Source organism: Lycium ferocissimum, unplaced genomic scaffold (assembly GCF_029784015.1).
Source record: "Lycium ferocissimum isolate CSIRO_LF1 unplaced genomic scaffold, AGI_CSIRO_Lferr_CH_V1 ctg14366, whole genome shotgun sequence".
NCBI classification, from domain to species: domain Eukaryota; kingdom Viridiplantae; phylum Streptophyta; class Magnoliopsida; order Solanales; family Solanaceae; genus Lycium; species Lycium ferocissimum.
In genome coordinates this window covers 8,930-19,852 of record NW_026715416.1, presented here as the reverse complement: position 1 = coordinate 19,852, position 10,923 = coordinate 8,930, and the positions used below count along the sequence as shown (strand labels likewise).

The 10,923-nt window shown below is 33.4% G+C and overlaps 1 pseudogene; it reads left to right on the top strand.

Moving 5' to 3' along the window:
• Nucleotides 1–5,493: 5,493 nt before the first annotated feature.
• On the top strand, nt 5,494–10,149 carry LOC132042265 (uncharacterized; annotated as a pseudogene).
• The last annotated feature ends 774 nt before the right edge of the window (nt 10,150–10,923 follow it).

The window sequence follows — 10,923 nt, the reverse complement described above, 5'->3', positions numbered from 1 at the left end:
TTTAAATTTATATCTTCTTTGTTTTAAAAATGATTAAATTATTTTCTAAAAAAGAAAAAAAACACTTAAATTAATCAAAAAATGGGATATTTTTTTCGCAAGCATAAACTAAATCTTATATTTTTGGTTGTCTTAAAAAATCTACAATTATTTTCTATAAAAAGAAAGTAAGACACTTAAATTGATACGAAAGGATATTGTTTTTTCCTAAGCATATGTTAAGTATTATAATTTTATTATCTTAGAAATGATTATAATTATTTCTGAATATTACATTTTTGTTGCCTTAAAAAATAATTATAATTATTTCTAAAAAAAAAAAAAGTAAGACACTTAATTAATACGGAGGAGGGATTATTTTTCATAAGCTAAGTCTCTTTTTTGGTTGTCTTAGAAAATGATTATAATTATTTTTCGAAAAAAAAGTATAAAACACTTAAAATGATACGAGAGATGGTATTATTTTCTTAAGCATAAGTAGGTATAACTTATGTTTAGTTTATCTTATAAATAAGTATAACTATTTTTTTAATAATAAAAAAAAGTAAGACACTTAAATTAATACGAGGGTTATTATTTTTTCTAAGCATAAGCTAAGTGTTATATTTTTAGTTGTCTTAGAAATGATTATAATTATATTTTAGAAAGAAAAGTAAGACACATAAATTAATACGAGGGGATAAGTATATTTTTTAGGAAAATATCTATGATCTTTTTAAGACAATCAATAAGTATAAAAAACAAAACATTATTGATGCAGCACAAATAAAGCACGACAAACCTTCATTAATACTCCCTCCGTTCTAATTTATGTGAACCTATTTTCTTTTTAATACACGTACTTAAAAAGAATGACCCCTTTAAAGATATTTGAAAAACAATTTACTTTTATGTAATAATTTATAGTCACACAAAATATATGTGTCTCATTTTACGCCACAAGTTCAAAAGTCTTCTTTTTTTTTCCTTAAACTCCGTACCCATTCAAATAGATTAACATAAATTAAAACAGAAGGAGTATATAAGTTGATGCCTTAGCCTATTCCTAGACCGTTCATTAGGCTGGAAACATTTGTGTTTACATAGCGCATCTATTTGCTGCATTATGCAAGGTTTTTTTTTTTTTAAGTTTGGGTAACGAATGTTAACGGGGCACGTTAACACCTTTTTAAATAACGCATTAAAAAGGTGCGTTAAAGGTATTTTGGTATCTCATTTTTTTCCTGGGGTATTTTGGTTCAATTGGTTTTTTATTGGGTCATTTTAGTTGCCGGATTTCATGATTTTGCCTCCATAATTTATTAACCTGAAGAGAAACGAGATCTTAAAAGTGAGTATCGAACCGAAAATCGAAGTATTTAAAAAGTTAATATCGAATCAAAAAATCGGAATCGAAGAACTAAATTAACTCGGTTAGCAATCGCAACCGAAGAACTAAATTAATTCGGTTAGGTTTGATTTTTCGATTTTGATGCCCATTCATACTTTTTAAATTAGTTCTATTAGGGTGATCAAAGGTGCTCCAATTTAATAAAATTTAGCCTATTTGTCTAAGTTTCTAAAATCAACTTAATTTAAAAAATATTTTTTTAAAAGTACTTTTCAAAATAGTGCTTTTGGCAAAAATCAGTTTGTGTTTAGCCAATTAATTTAAAAAGTACTTTTGAACAACAATTAGTGTTTGACCAAGCTTTTCAAAAGTGCTTCTAAGTGTATTTTTTTTTAAACGTATTTTCTAAAAAAGTGCTTTTGGACAAAAGCTATTTTTTAAGCTTCTGAAAATCTGATTCTGCTACTCCCCAAAAACACTTAATTTCTCCTAAAAGCTTGGCCAAACACCTCACTTTTTTAAAATAAGCATTTATTGGAAAAATAAGTATTTTTGGGGGAAAAATAAGCTTGGCCAAACAGGCTAAAGAATTAAAGATGTTTAAGGTTATATTTGAAGAGCAAACATCGACCAACCCCGCACATCTTGGGTCTCAAATTAATTGTCATGTTTTTTTTTCAAATAGTTGTCACAGATTATTTGTCATTTAAGAAGTTCAAGATAAAATTAATTTTTTTCCTCATATTATCCTTAACAATAATTATTTTTAAAGAAATAACTACCTCAAGATGACACATAAATAAAGTAATATCCAATGAAGAGAAATTATATATTAAGATATAAATAAGAGTAAAATAACCAAATGCTCTTCTTAATTAGTGTTTTCTTGGAGGATATGTAAAAGAGAATCAATATAAATAATTTGAAAAAGAGGAAGTGTGAGATAAGCAATAATTTTAGCAAAAAATTCAGAGTGGATACCTGGTATAAGTGATCTTTCGTGGACTGTTTGAAGGTCATCCAAATGTCATTATGTCAACACAATTGTTTTAGCAGACATTTGTAGTTTTATCTTTTTATTCAAGACAAGATAAATAGAGTAACATTTCTTATCAAATTAAGGTGCGTTTGGTACGGAGGAAAAACATTACCAGATTTTTTTTTTAATGTTAACATCTGAAAGTGCAAGAGCGGGGGGGGGGGGGGGGGGTTAATTGTAGCTTTTCGTTTACATAGTCGACTAGCCGAGAACACTAGCCGACGATATCATAATGCGATAATAAAATAGACACGGATATTTTATACTGGTTGGTTCAATGTGAATCCTAGTCCGCCCTTGGGTTAGGGGTGTTCTATATGTACTCTTTTTGTAAATGTTTTGGTCCAATGGATTGTTTGAGCGGAGCTCTGCGTTCACACTCAAACACTGAATTCTTTTTGATATAATGTCTCACAAACTATTCTATATCTCTCCTTTCTTTTTTTTTTTGTTTACACTATATCACTCAAGAATACGATGTTTGTGAAAAGTAAAGCGAGAGAACTTGAGTATGGTGACAATGTATGTTTTTCTTCGTTTCTAGAGTCTTGAATATATAGTCTTCAAATCAACTAGCGTTAGACTCTTTTTCAACGGAGAGAATAAAGCAAGAGCTCATTAGGTCTTGTAACGTTGCTTTCCTCCTGTGATACCGGCTGGTTGGCGGATGCTTCTTTCTTGTACGTTGTTGATGAGAAATAAAGATTGTACGGTACTTTCCTTGTGCGTCATTTGCCTTGTTGGAGTGGTACTTGTTTCCTTGTATAGCGGATACGATTTGATGCTTGACGCACCATGATTGTCTTTGATTTAAATGCTTGAGTAAAGCTGATTTTGTTCCAAAAATGCGCGGTAGCCTATTTTTAATTCCTTTCCTTATGCGTGCCGACTTGGGCTTGCCCTTCTGAGGCGAGTGAACTCATGCTGTCCATTGGGCTTGTTTATCCGATCCATTGGATTTATTCTTTGAGTATTGGTACCTACATAACAATTTGTCATCATTAAAATCATAATACTGACAACATCTTCTTTAGAAAAATAAGTTTTTTAAAAATTAAAAAAATGACTTCTCTAATGAAGTAGGGAAAATAAGTTTCATAAGTGATATTATGAGTTTATTGTTTCCTTCCTACTCACTCAACGCTCTCCAACCCCCGTCCCTTTACCATTCCACGCCCCGCCACTCAGAACCCCAGCTCCCACCTCATTCCACCCCACAGTATTTTGCTAGATTATATATAAATGTTCTTAGGGTGTGTTCGGTATGAAGGAAAACATTTTTTTTTATCAAAATTTTTGAAAAATATTTTTTTTAGGAAAATAAATTCCTTAAAAATAAAGAAAATGACTTCCCTAATCAAAGTAGTGAAAACAAGTCCACAATTAACATTTCACCAATCACCCTACCACCCCCAACCACCAAACCCCAAGAACTCCCACAACCCCACACACCTCCCACCCCACCCCTACCCCACTACCCCTACCCTAAAATTTTCTTTATAAAGTTTTTTAATTTTTTTGGGTTTTCTACACCACCCATCCTCCTCACCCGCCCGGTCCCTGAGACCCCCACCCCTTCCAATTTTTTTAAAAAGTTTCTTTGTCAGGTTTTTTACACCACCCACCCCTCCACAGTCCCTCCATTTTTTTTTGAAAAACAAAAAAAAGATTTTGAAAAGTTTTTTTTTGGTTTTCTAAGGCACACGCTTCCCCCGTCCAATATATATTTTTTTTAAAAGAAGTTTTGGAAAAAAAATTCTTTTTTTTGATTTGCTACACCCCCACTCCCTCCGAATTTTATATTTACAATTAATTTTAACTTTATAAAAATTGAAAGTTTGCGTGGTTAAATTTGGTGTGGGTGGGTTGTAGTTAGGGGGGGGGTAGTGGTGAGGGTGCGTGGTGGTGGGACAGATAAGAAAAAAAAATCAATTTTTATAAAATAAAAATAAAATAAAATAAAATATATGAAATAGAAAATTTGGGAGGGGATTGGGGGGGGTTGGTTGGCTTGGGTGTATTTTCCGAAAAATATTTTCTACCAACTAACCGAATATGACAAAATAGGTAAGAAATTCACTTATTTTTCACTATCCAACCGAACATGAGAAAATAAGTAGAAGTTCACTTATTTTCTAAGAACACATTTTTCAGAAAAACATTTTCTCCATACCCCTTAGAGTAATATTTTTTCCTTATTTATCAAACGCTTGAAATAAATAAGAAACCCATTTATTTTTTTAAAATAACATTTTTGATAAAAAACATTTTCTTAATACTTCTTCTGATCCAAAATAATTGAGGTTTTAAGCTTGGACACATGAATTAAGGAATTCATTAGATCCTAAAAATCAAGAGATGTTTTGACTAAAATACCCTTCGTTAATTTTTTTTTTTTTAGGTTTACATAATTATTAGGGAAAATAACGCTCTATGGCATTTTGGGTAAAGTATTTACCCGAAATGGCCATAGTTTTTTTCCTTACATTTTTAAGCCTTCATCACATTTTAAAAAAAAAGTTATTACCCGAGATAGCCACCCCACCTTCCCCCCTCCCCCCCCCCCCATATCAAACTCCAAGACGCTATTTTTCCTTCAAAATCTCTTTCTAATGTTGGTGTTTTTTTAAGGGTAAAGTGTGTATAAAACACATACACTATGTTACACTTTTAACACTGTATAAACACTGTATAACACTGTATAAACACTGTATAACACTGTATAACACTGCATAACACTGTAGAAGTGTGTATAAACACCTCTTATACGTTATTATATATTTTTATACAAGGTTTATACATTGTCTACAGTAGGTGTATAAAGTTGTATATTGTTGTATAAAGTTGTACATTGTTGTATAATGCTGTATATACAAGCTGCGGCCATAATTTGTTGGGTCATAGGTTTGTAATTTAAAAATATGGCTACCCAAATGTAATTTGTGTGTTAAATTATACATTACTAAAAATTTTCCTAATTATTATAGGGATATGAGAATGTATCAAGAGCAAATTAGAAAAGAGGAACGAAATACTTTGTTGATTTTGTGAAAGCTCAATTATTTTAAATTTAACTTGTAGAGACTAAAACCTCAATTGGACCGGAGGGAGTACCAAACACACCTTACTTCTACACCATTGTTTTCTCTCTTTCTCTTAAGGCGGTACGGGGGTAGTTGATGTAGGGTGGGTGGGTGGGGGTATAAAATTAGCATAATCCCAATCTCGATCGGCGTCGTTCACCTGTTCGAATCTCCTCTTTGGAATAAAGGCATAATTCTCTAGAATCTCTCTCTCTCTCTCTCTTTGTTTTCTTGTAAATTTCTTTATCCTCACAGCCCTTGTACATAAATATATACGTGAAATTAGTTAGTTATAGTACATATCTCTCTCTTTTTCTTTTTTCCCTTTTTAAATCCCATCTTTAGGCCATGTCTACAGTTGTGGAGCTTGACGTTGAGGGCCAACAACTCGTGATGAATAACATGCAGGATCTATCCATTCAAGACCAGGTATTAAAAAAAATAAAAAAAAAGTATTACTATTTTTTTTTTATCTTTACTGTTTTTTTTTGTGTCATTTGAAGTTCATTTTCATTGAAATATATTACAAAAGGGTTCTGATAATTGGTGAAGTAATAAGTTTGTGGTTTTATTTGTGTGTTACAAGAAGTAATAGAGATTAAATTGATTTGTGTGTTAGCTGGATTTAATCTCAGAGACAAAATTCAGGATTTTAAGTGCCAGTTTGGACATAAAAAATGTAGTATTTGGAAAAACAGTTGAAAAATGGTAACTCGAAATTGGAGTTGTGTCCGGACATGAATACAACTTGGAAAATTATGTTAGTATTTTTGTGAGTGTTTTGGAGTGAAAAATGTGAAAACAGGTATTTGGAGTTTTTCGAATTCCGGAAAATTATAACAATCCTATGTCCAAACATGATTCCGAAATACAACTCCGGATAAGTGAAAATTATCCATGGCCAAACGAACCCTAAATACTGCATTCAGGATGTATTATTTATACATATTAACTCAATTTCCTAATACAAATATTGGAGTTGAGCTACAACTACCAGACTCTGCGAACCGTAACTATTTGATGTGGTCTTATGACTTAATGTCGTTGAATGATTGGAGTATTGATTATTATAAGTTTAATTAGTATCTATTGATTAAAGTTCAATTAATAGCATTATGTTCTAGCTGAACACATTTTATTTTAATACTCAATAATGTCTTTCAATCCAAATTAAATTGCAGCACCCAAGTGCATGGCCTAGTGGTCAATGAAGTGGGTTGAAAACTATGAGGTCTCAAGTTCAATTTCCAGTAGAGGTAAAAAAACACTAGGCCATTTCTAGGTAACCCATGGAACTAGTCGAGGTGCGCGCAAGCTAGCCCGGACACCACAATTGTGAAAAAATAAAAAATAAAAAAAATTAATTAGGGGTTCTCTATTACTAGAGATTTCTTGCATATTCAAGTGATAGAAATCTTTAAACAATGGTCAATCGGAAGTATTTGGAATTTGGATATGGCAGTTAGTTAGAGATCCTTGTTTAAATATCTTTGGCGCCCTTGAATCCTTATAATGAGAGTTAAGATATTTGAATTCCATTAATGGCAATAACCTTTCTTCCTGTTTCCATCTTGGTACCGGATTATGGCCCGTGTTGCGTTGCTTGTCACTATTTAACAAATAGAAATATAGAATATAATCTTTCCATGTTGGTACAGGCTTAATGCTGTGTTATTTGATTAGACGATACAGGTTAAGCTGATTGATGTGAATTTTGATTTTCAGAAAATGAAGGGCATCTCTGAGGAAAGCCACCAAGTTGGCTGCGAGAACAATCATCATGGTGTGTGTGCCATATGTTTGAATAAGATATTGCTTCAAGAAACTGCTCTTGTAAAAGGTTGCGAGCACGCCTACTGGTTTGTATATAGAACAAATCTCCATCTATTTACTGCCATTTTGATCATCACTCCCTGATAGGATCATATCCAGTTTTACTGTTTTCGATAGATTTTATCACTTAAAGTTGGTCCCAGCTAATTATTCTACGTTTGTTAGTTATCTACATAAATATGATCAACAATTCAGCATGCTTCCGATAGGATTTATCCAGTTTACTGTTTAGGGGAACCAATCACTTACATTTGGTTTGCATCAAACTATCAAGAAAGATAGCTTGTTGTATTTTTGTTATTAGGGTTATCAAAATGGCGATAAATTGATGGTAAATGAACTACTCCATCTGTTTCAATTTGTTGTCTTACTTTCCTTTTTGAGTACATTTTAAGAAAATGCCTCTTTCTTAATTTGGCAATTCTTTAATTTCAACCTTGCGCATGGGATGTTTAAGACCACAAGATTAAAGGAAACTTGGTACATTATACATATCTTTAGTTTAAGGCCACACAATTCAAAGTCTTCTTTATTTTCGTAAACTCCGTGCCTAGTCAAACTAAGACACATAATTGTTGTCTTACTTTCCTTTTGCTTTCTATGTTAGGTGAAAACAGGAAGCAAAAAAAAAAAAAAAAAAGAAGAGAAAAAATGTTTTCCTTACCACTTCTTACCCAAGATATACTCCCTCCTCCACCCCCCACCCCCCCGGGGGTGGTGGTGGTATGGAGGAGTGATGATTTTCTGGTAGTTTTTCTTACTACCTCTCCGCAATCAATAGCAAGCTCTCTTCTAGTGATTCTATGCTCAATCTGCTCTACGCCGAAAGCATGTTCTGTTTCAGCTGTATTAATAGCCTTTTTGTTGATTTCGGGGGATTCGGTCTAGTTAGTACTTATGATTGACTTTTGTGCATCAAATTCATTGATCTTTGTGTTAGTTTGTTAGGTTTTTAAAGATTATGCGTTGCTGTTTTCAGCTGGACTGAACCTGTTAAGTTCTATAAGCTTACTTGAAAAAAGAACAAAGGTTTAAGTTTGTAGCTTTTGGTCGAAATGTGACTTCATTACGGTCTTCTTATGACTAGACGTATATTGCTATAAATGGTGACCTCTCAGAGATACTGTAACAATCTTCTAATGTTTGCATCGCCCTCTAAGTCTCCATGGCTTTTCAGTATATCTACTTCTTGGTAATAATGAGAAGTACTGACAGCAATGTATCCTTAATTTGGTGTTCAGTGTGACTTGCATCCTTCGGTGGGCAACCTACAAAGAGAAACCAACATGCCCTCAGTGTAAACATCCATTTGAGTTTCTCTACATCCATCGCTCACTTGATGGAAGGTAACTGATTATGTTGTTTTAAGTTTCTTTAGTCTAAATATATGTGATACATGATGATGCTAATAATATGGCATGTGTAGTATATTAATGTACATTCTTATTTGCACTAATAAGTATGAAACCATGTGCATAATTCTTCCAGGAGGAAAAAATGTATTTATTAGAGGTTAAATTAGTAGAAACTGTAACTTTTTTTTCTTGATCCATCGCTGTTTTCTTAATCTGTTTTATGTTGATGCCTTGATGGGCTATTTGCGATTGTCTTATTCACTAGCATAATTATCTAATTATCTAGTTGATTTTAGTAAGAACCATAGAGCTGTATTGTTGCCTTGGTAAGTAGACCAGTAAAAATGGGGTGGGTAAATGTTGTCTGTTTGGTCAATTGCCAGTTCTCTTTTCTGAATATGCAACAAGTTTACTTCTAAAGAATCTGACCATTGTTGGTGTTACTAAGCTCCAAGAGATGCATTCATCCATATCTAATCTGATGTCACCTAAATAAGTAATTCTTGGTAGATCCCTTGCAATGGATCTCCAAGTTAAGAGAGATCTATATTGCCCTCGGAAAAATATGGGGGTTTTGTCAAAAGCATGTTATTGGGTTGTATCGTGGATCAAAATCTTTTTTGAGGTCTTCTCCTTGTTTATTTTTCGTTACCGTCCCAATTCATGTGACAATGTTCAGATTTTGAGAGTCAAACAAATTATTCTTTGACCACATTTTTTTCATATGTTTTTTTTTTAAAAATATTTTGAACTATTAATAATTGTAGCTTATAGTACTTCTTACATAGTTTTCAAATGTGTAAATTTTATTTAGGAAAACTAAAAGAGTTTATGTCCAAATGTACTGTTGAAATTAAGAAGTATGAATTTCGAGAGCGAAAAGTGTAACATAAATTAGAAAAGGGAAGTATTTTGTTTTTGAACATTCCATAGTTGTGGTTAGTTATTTTTATCCTAAGAAAACATGATCTTTTCAACAGTATTCAGGACTACATGTTTGAGGAGAGCGTCTGCCTTCTCCTGAGAGCAACATGGTTCAAACCCTTTGATCGTGGAGGAGAAATTGAAGTCAATGATGAAATGGATCACCTCTATGCATATGCATATGAGGATGACGAAGAGCTAGAAGACTTTTATTATACTAGCTCACCAAGTCTCCGCATAGGCAGCAGGAGATGGGGCGATAATGGTTATGTCAGGGCAGGAAGGCAAGAAGCAAGGCCAGCTCATCGTCCAAACTCCCAGATTTAGGTGCTGGCTCTTCATCACGCCAGGCTAAGAAGAAAGACGCTGCTGGTCCTAAAGAAACTGCTGTCGGCGTGCAAAGAGAGCACTCAAACGTGAAGCTGCTGATAAGGCGGCTGCTGAAAAGCACCAACAGCATTTGGTGAGGCTTGGTCGGATATGAGTTTGCTCCATCTCTAACTTAAAGATAATGACATAATGAATCACCACTGTACAGGATCTAGTTTCTTTCGTTTGTAGAATAATACCCACAGTTTAGATGCTGCATTTACTAATTGCGATGAACCATTTCATGCCTGTTATAGCTTTCGGAGATAAATTTATGACAATGGGGAAGCAAGAGACTTATTTTCACCATTAGATGTACATTGTTAGGTAAAACTTCGACTCCTTTGCAAAAGGTGATTGTTTTTATTTAATTCTTCCATGGTTCGAATGAGGTAATATAATTGGAGGATTAGCATAACTGGTGTCCCCGTTACAATATTGAATTTGTTTGGCGTAGTTTGTTCGCCTCTTGAAAGTATTCTTTTTCGGACTTCTGAAATGAATTTGTCAATTTGATTCAATAGAGGACGGGATAAGTTTTCCAAGTCGTGGCTCAGCCGCTAGAAGTTTTTCTGTCCAGATAAAAACAGGCAGACTAACTGATATTTATGTCAGTTAATAAAAGAGCCCAATGCAAAAGAAATGCATGTTGGGTCTTTGGAACAGTTCAGAAAGGGTCAAAACGTTATCACTTCAGTCGGTTCAGGTTTTTAAATATCTGTCGTTAGTTCTGTTTCACTATCTGCTCCCATTGCTGGCGTGACAGTTTGGGTTACGGTGCTTTCTTTTCCTGTTGTTTTTTGGGGTTAATAATTGGTGCTAATGAATTCCCAGTTAAGGAAATATCACCAGTTTTAAGAGTTATGGTAATTTCATGAGCTTTGAGGGAGGTTTAGCCCCTTGCCCTAAGCCTTTTTCGGAATCGATTAAACATGAATTATATATGGTTACACTCTGAGCTAGGCATAGCCAAGGGGTTTTCCTTCGGCA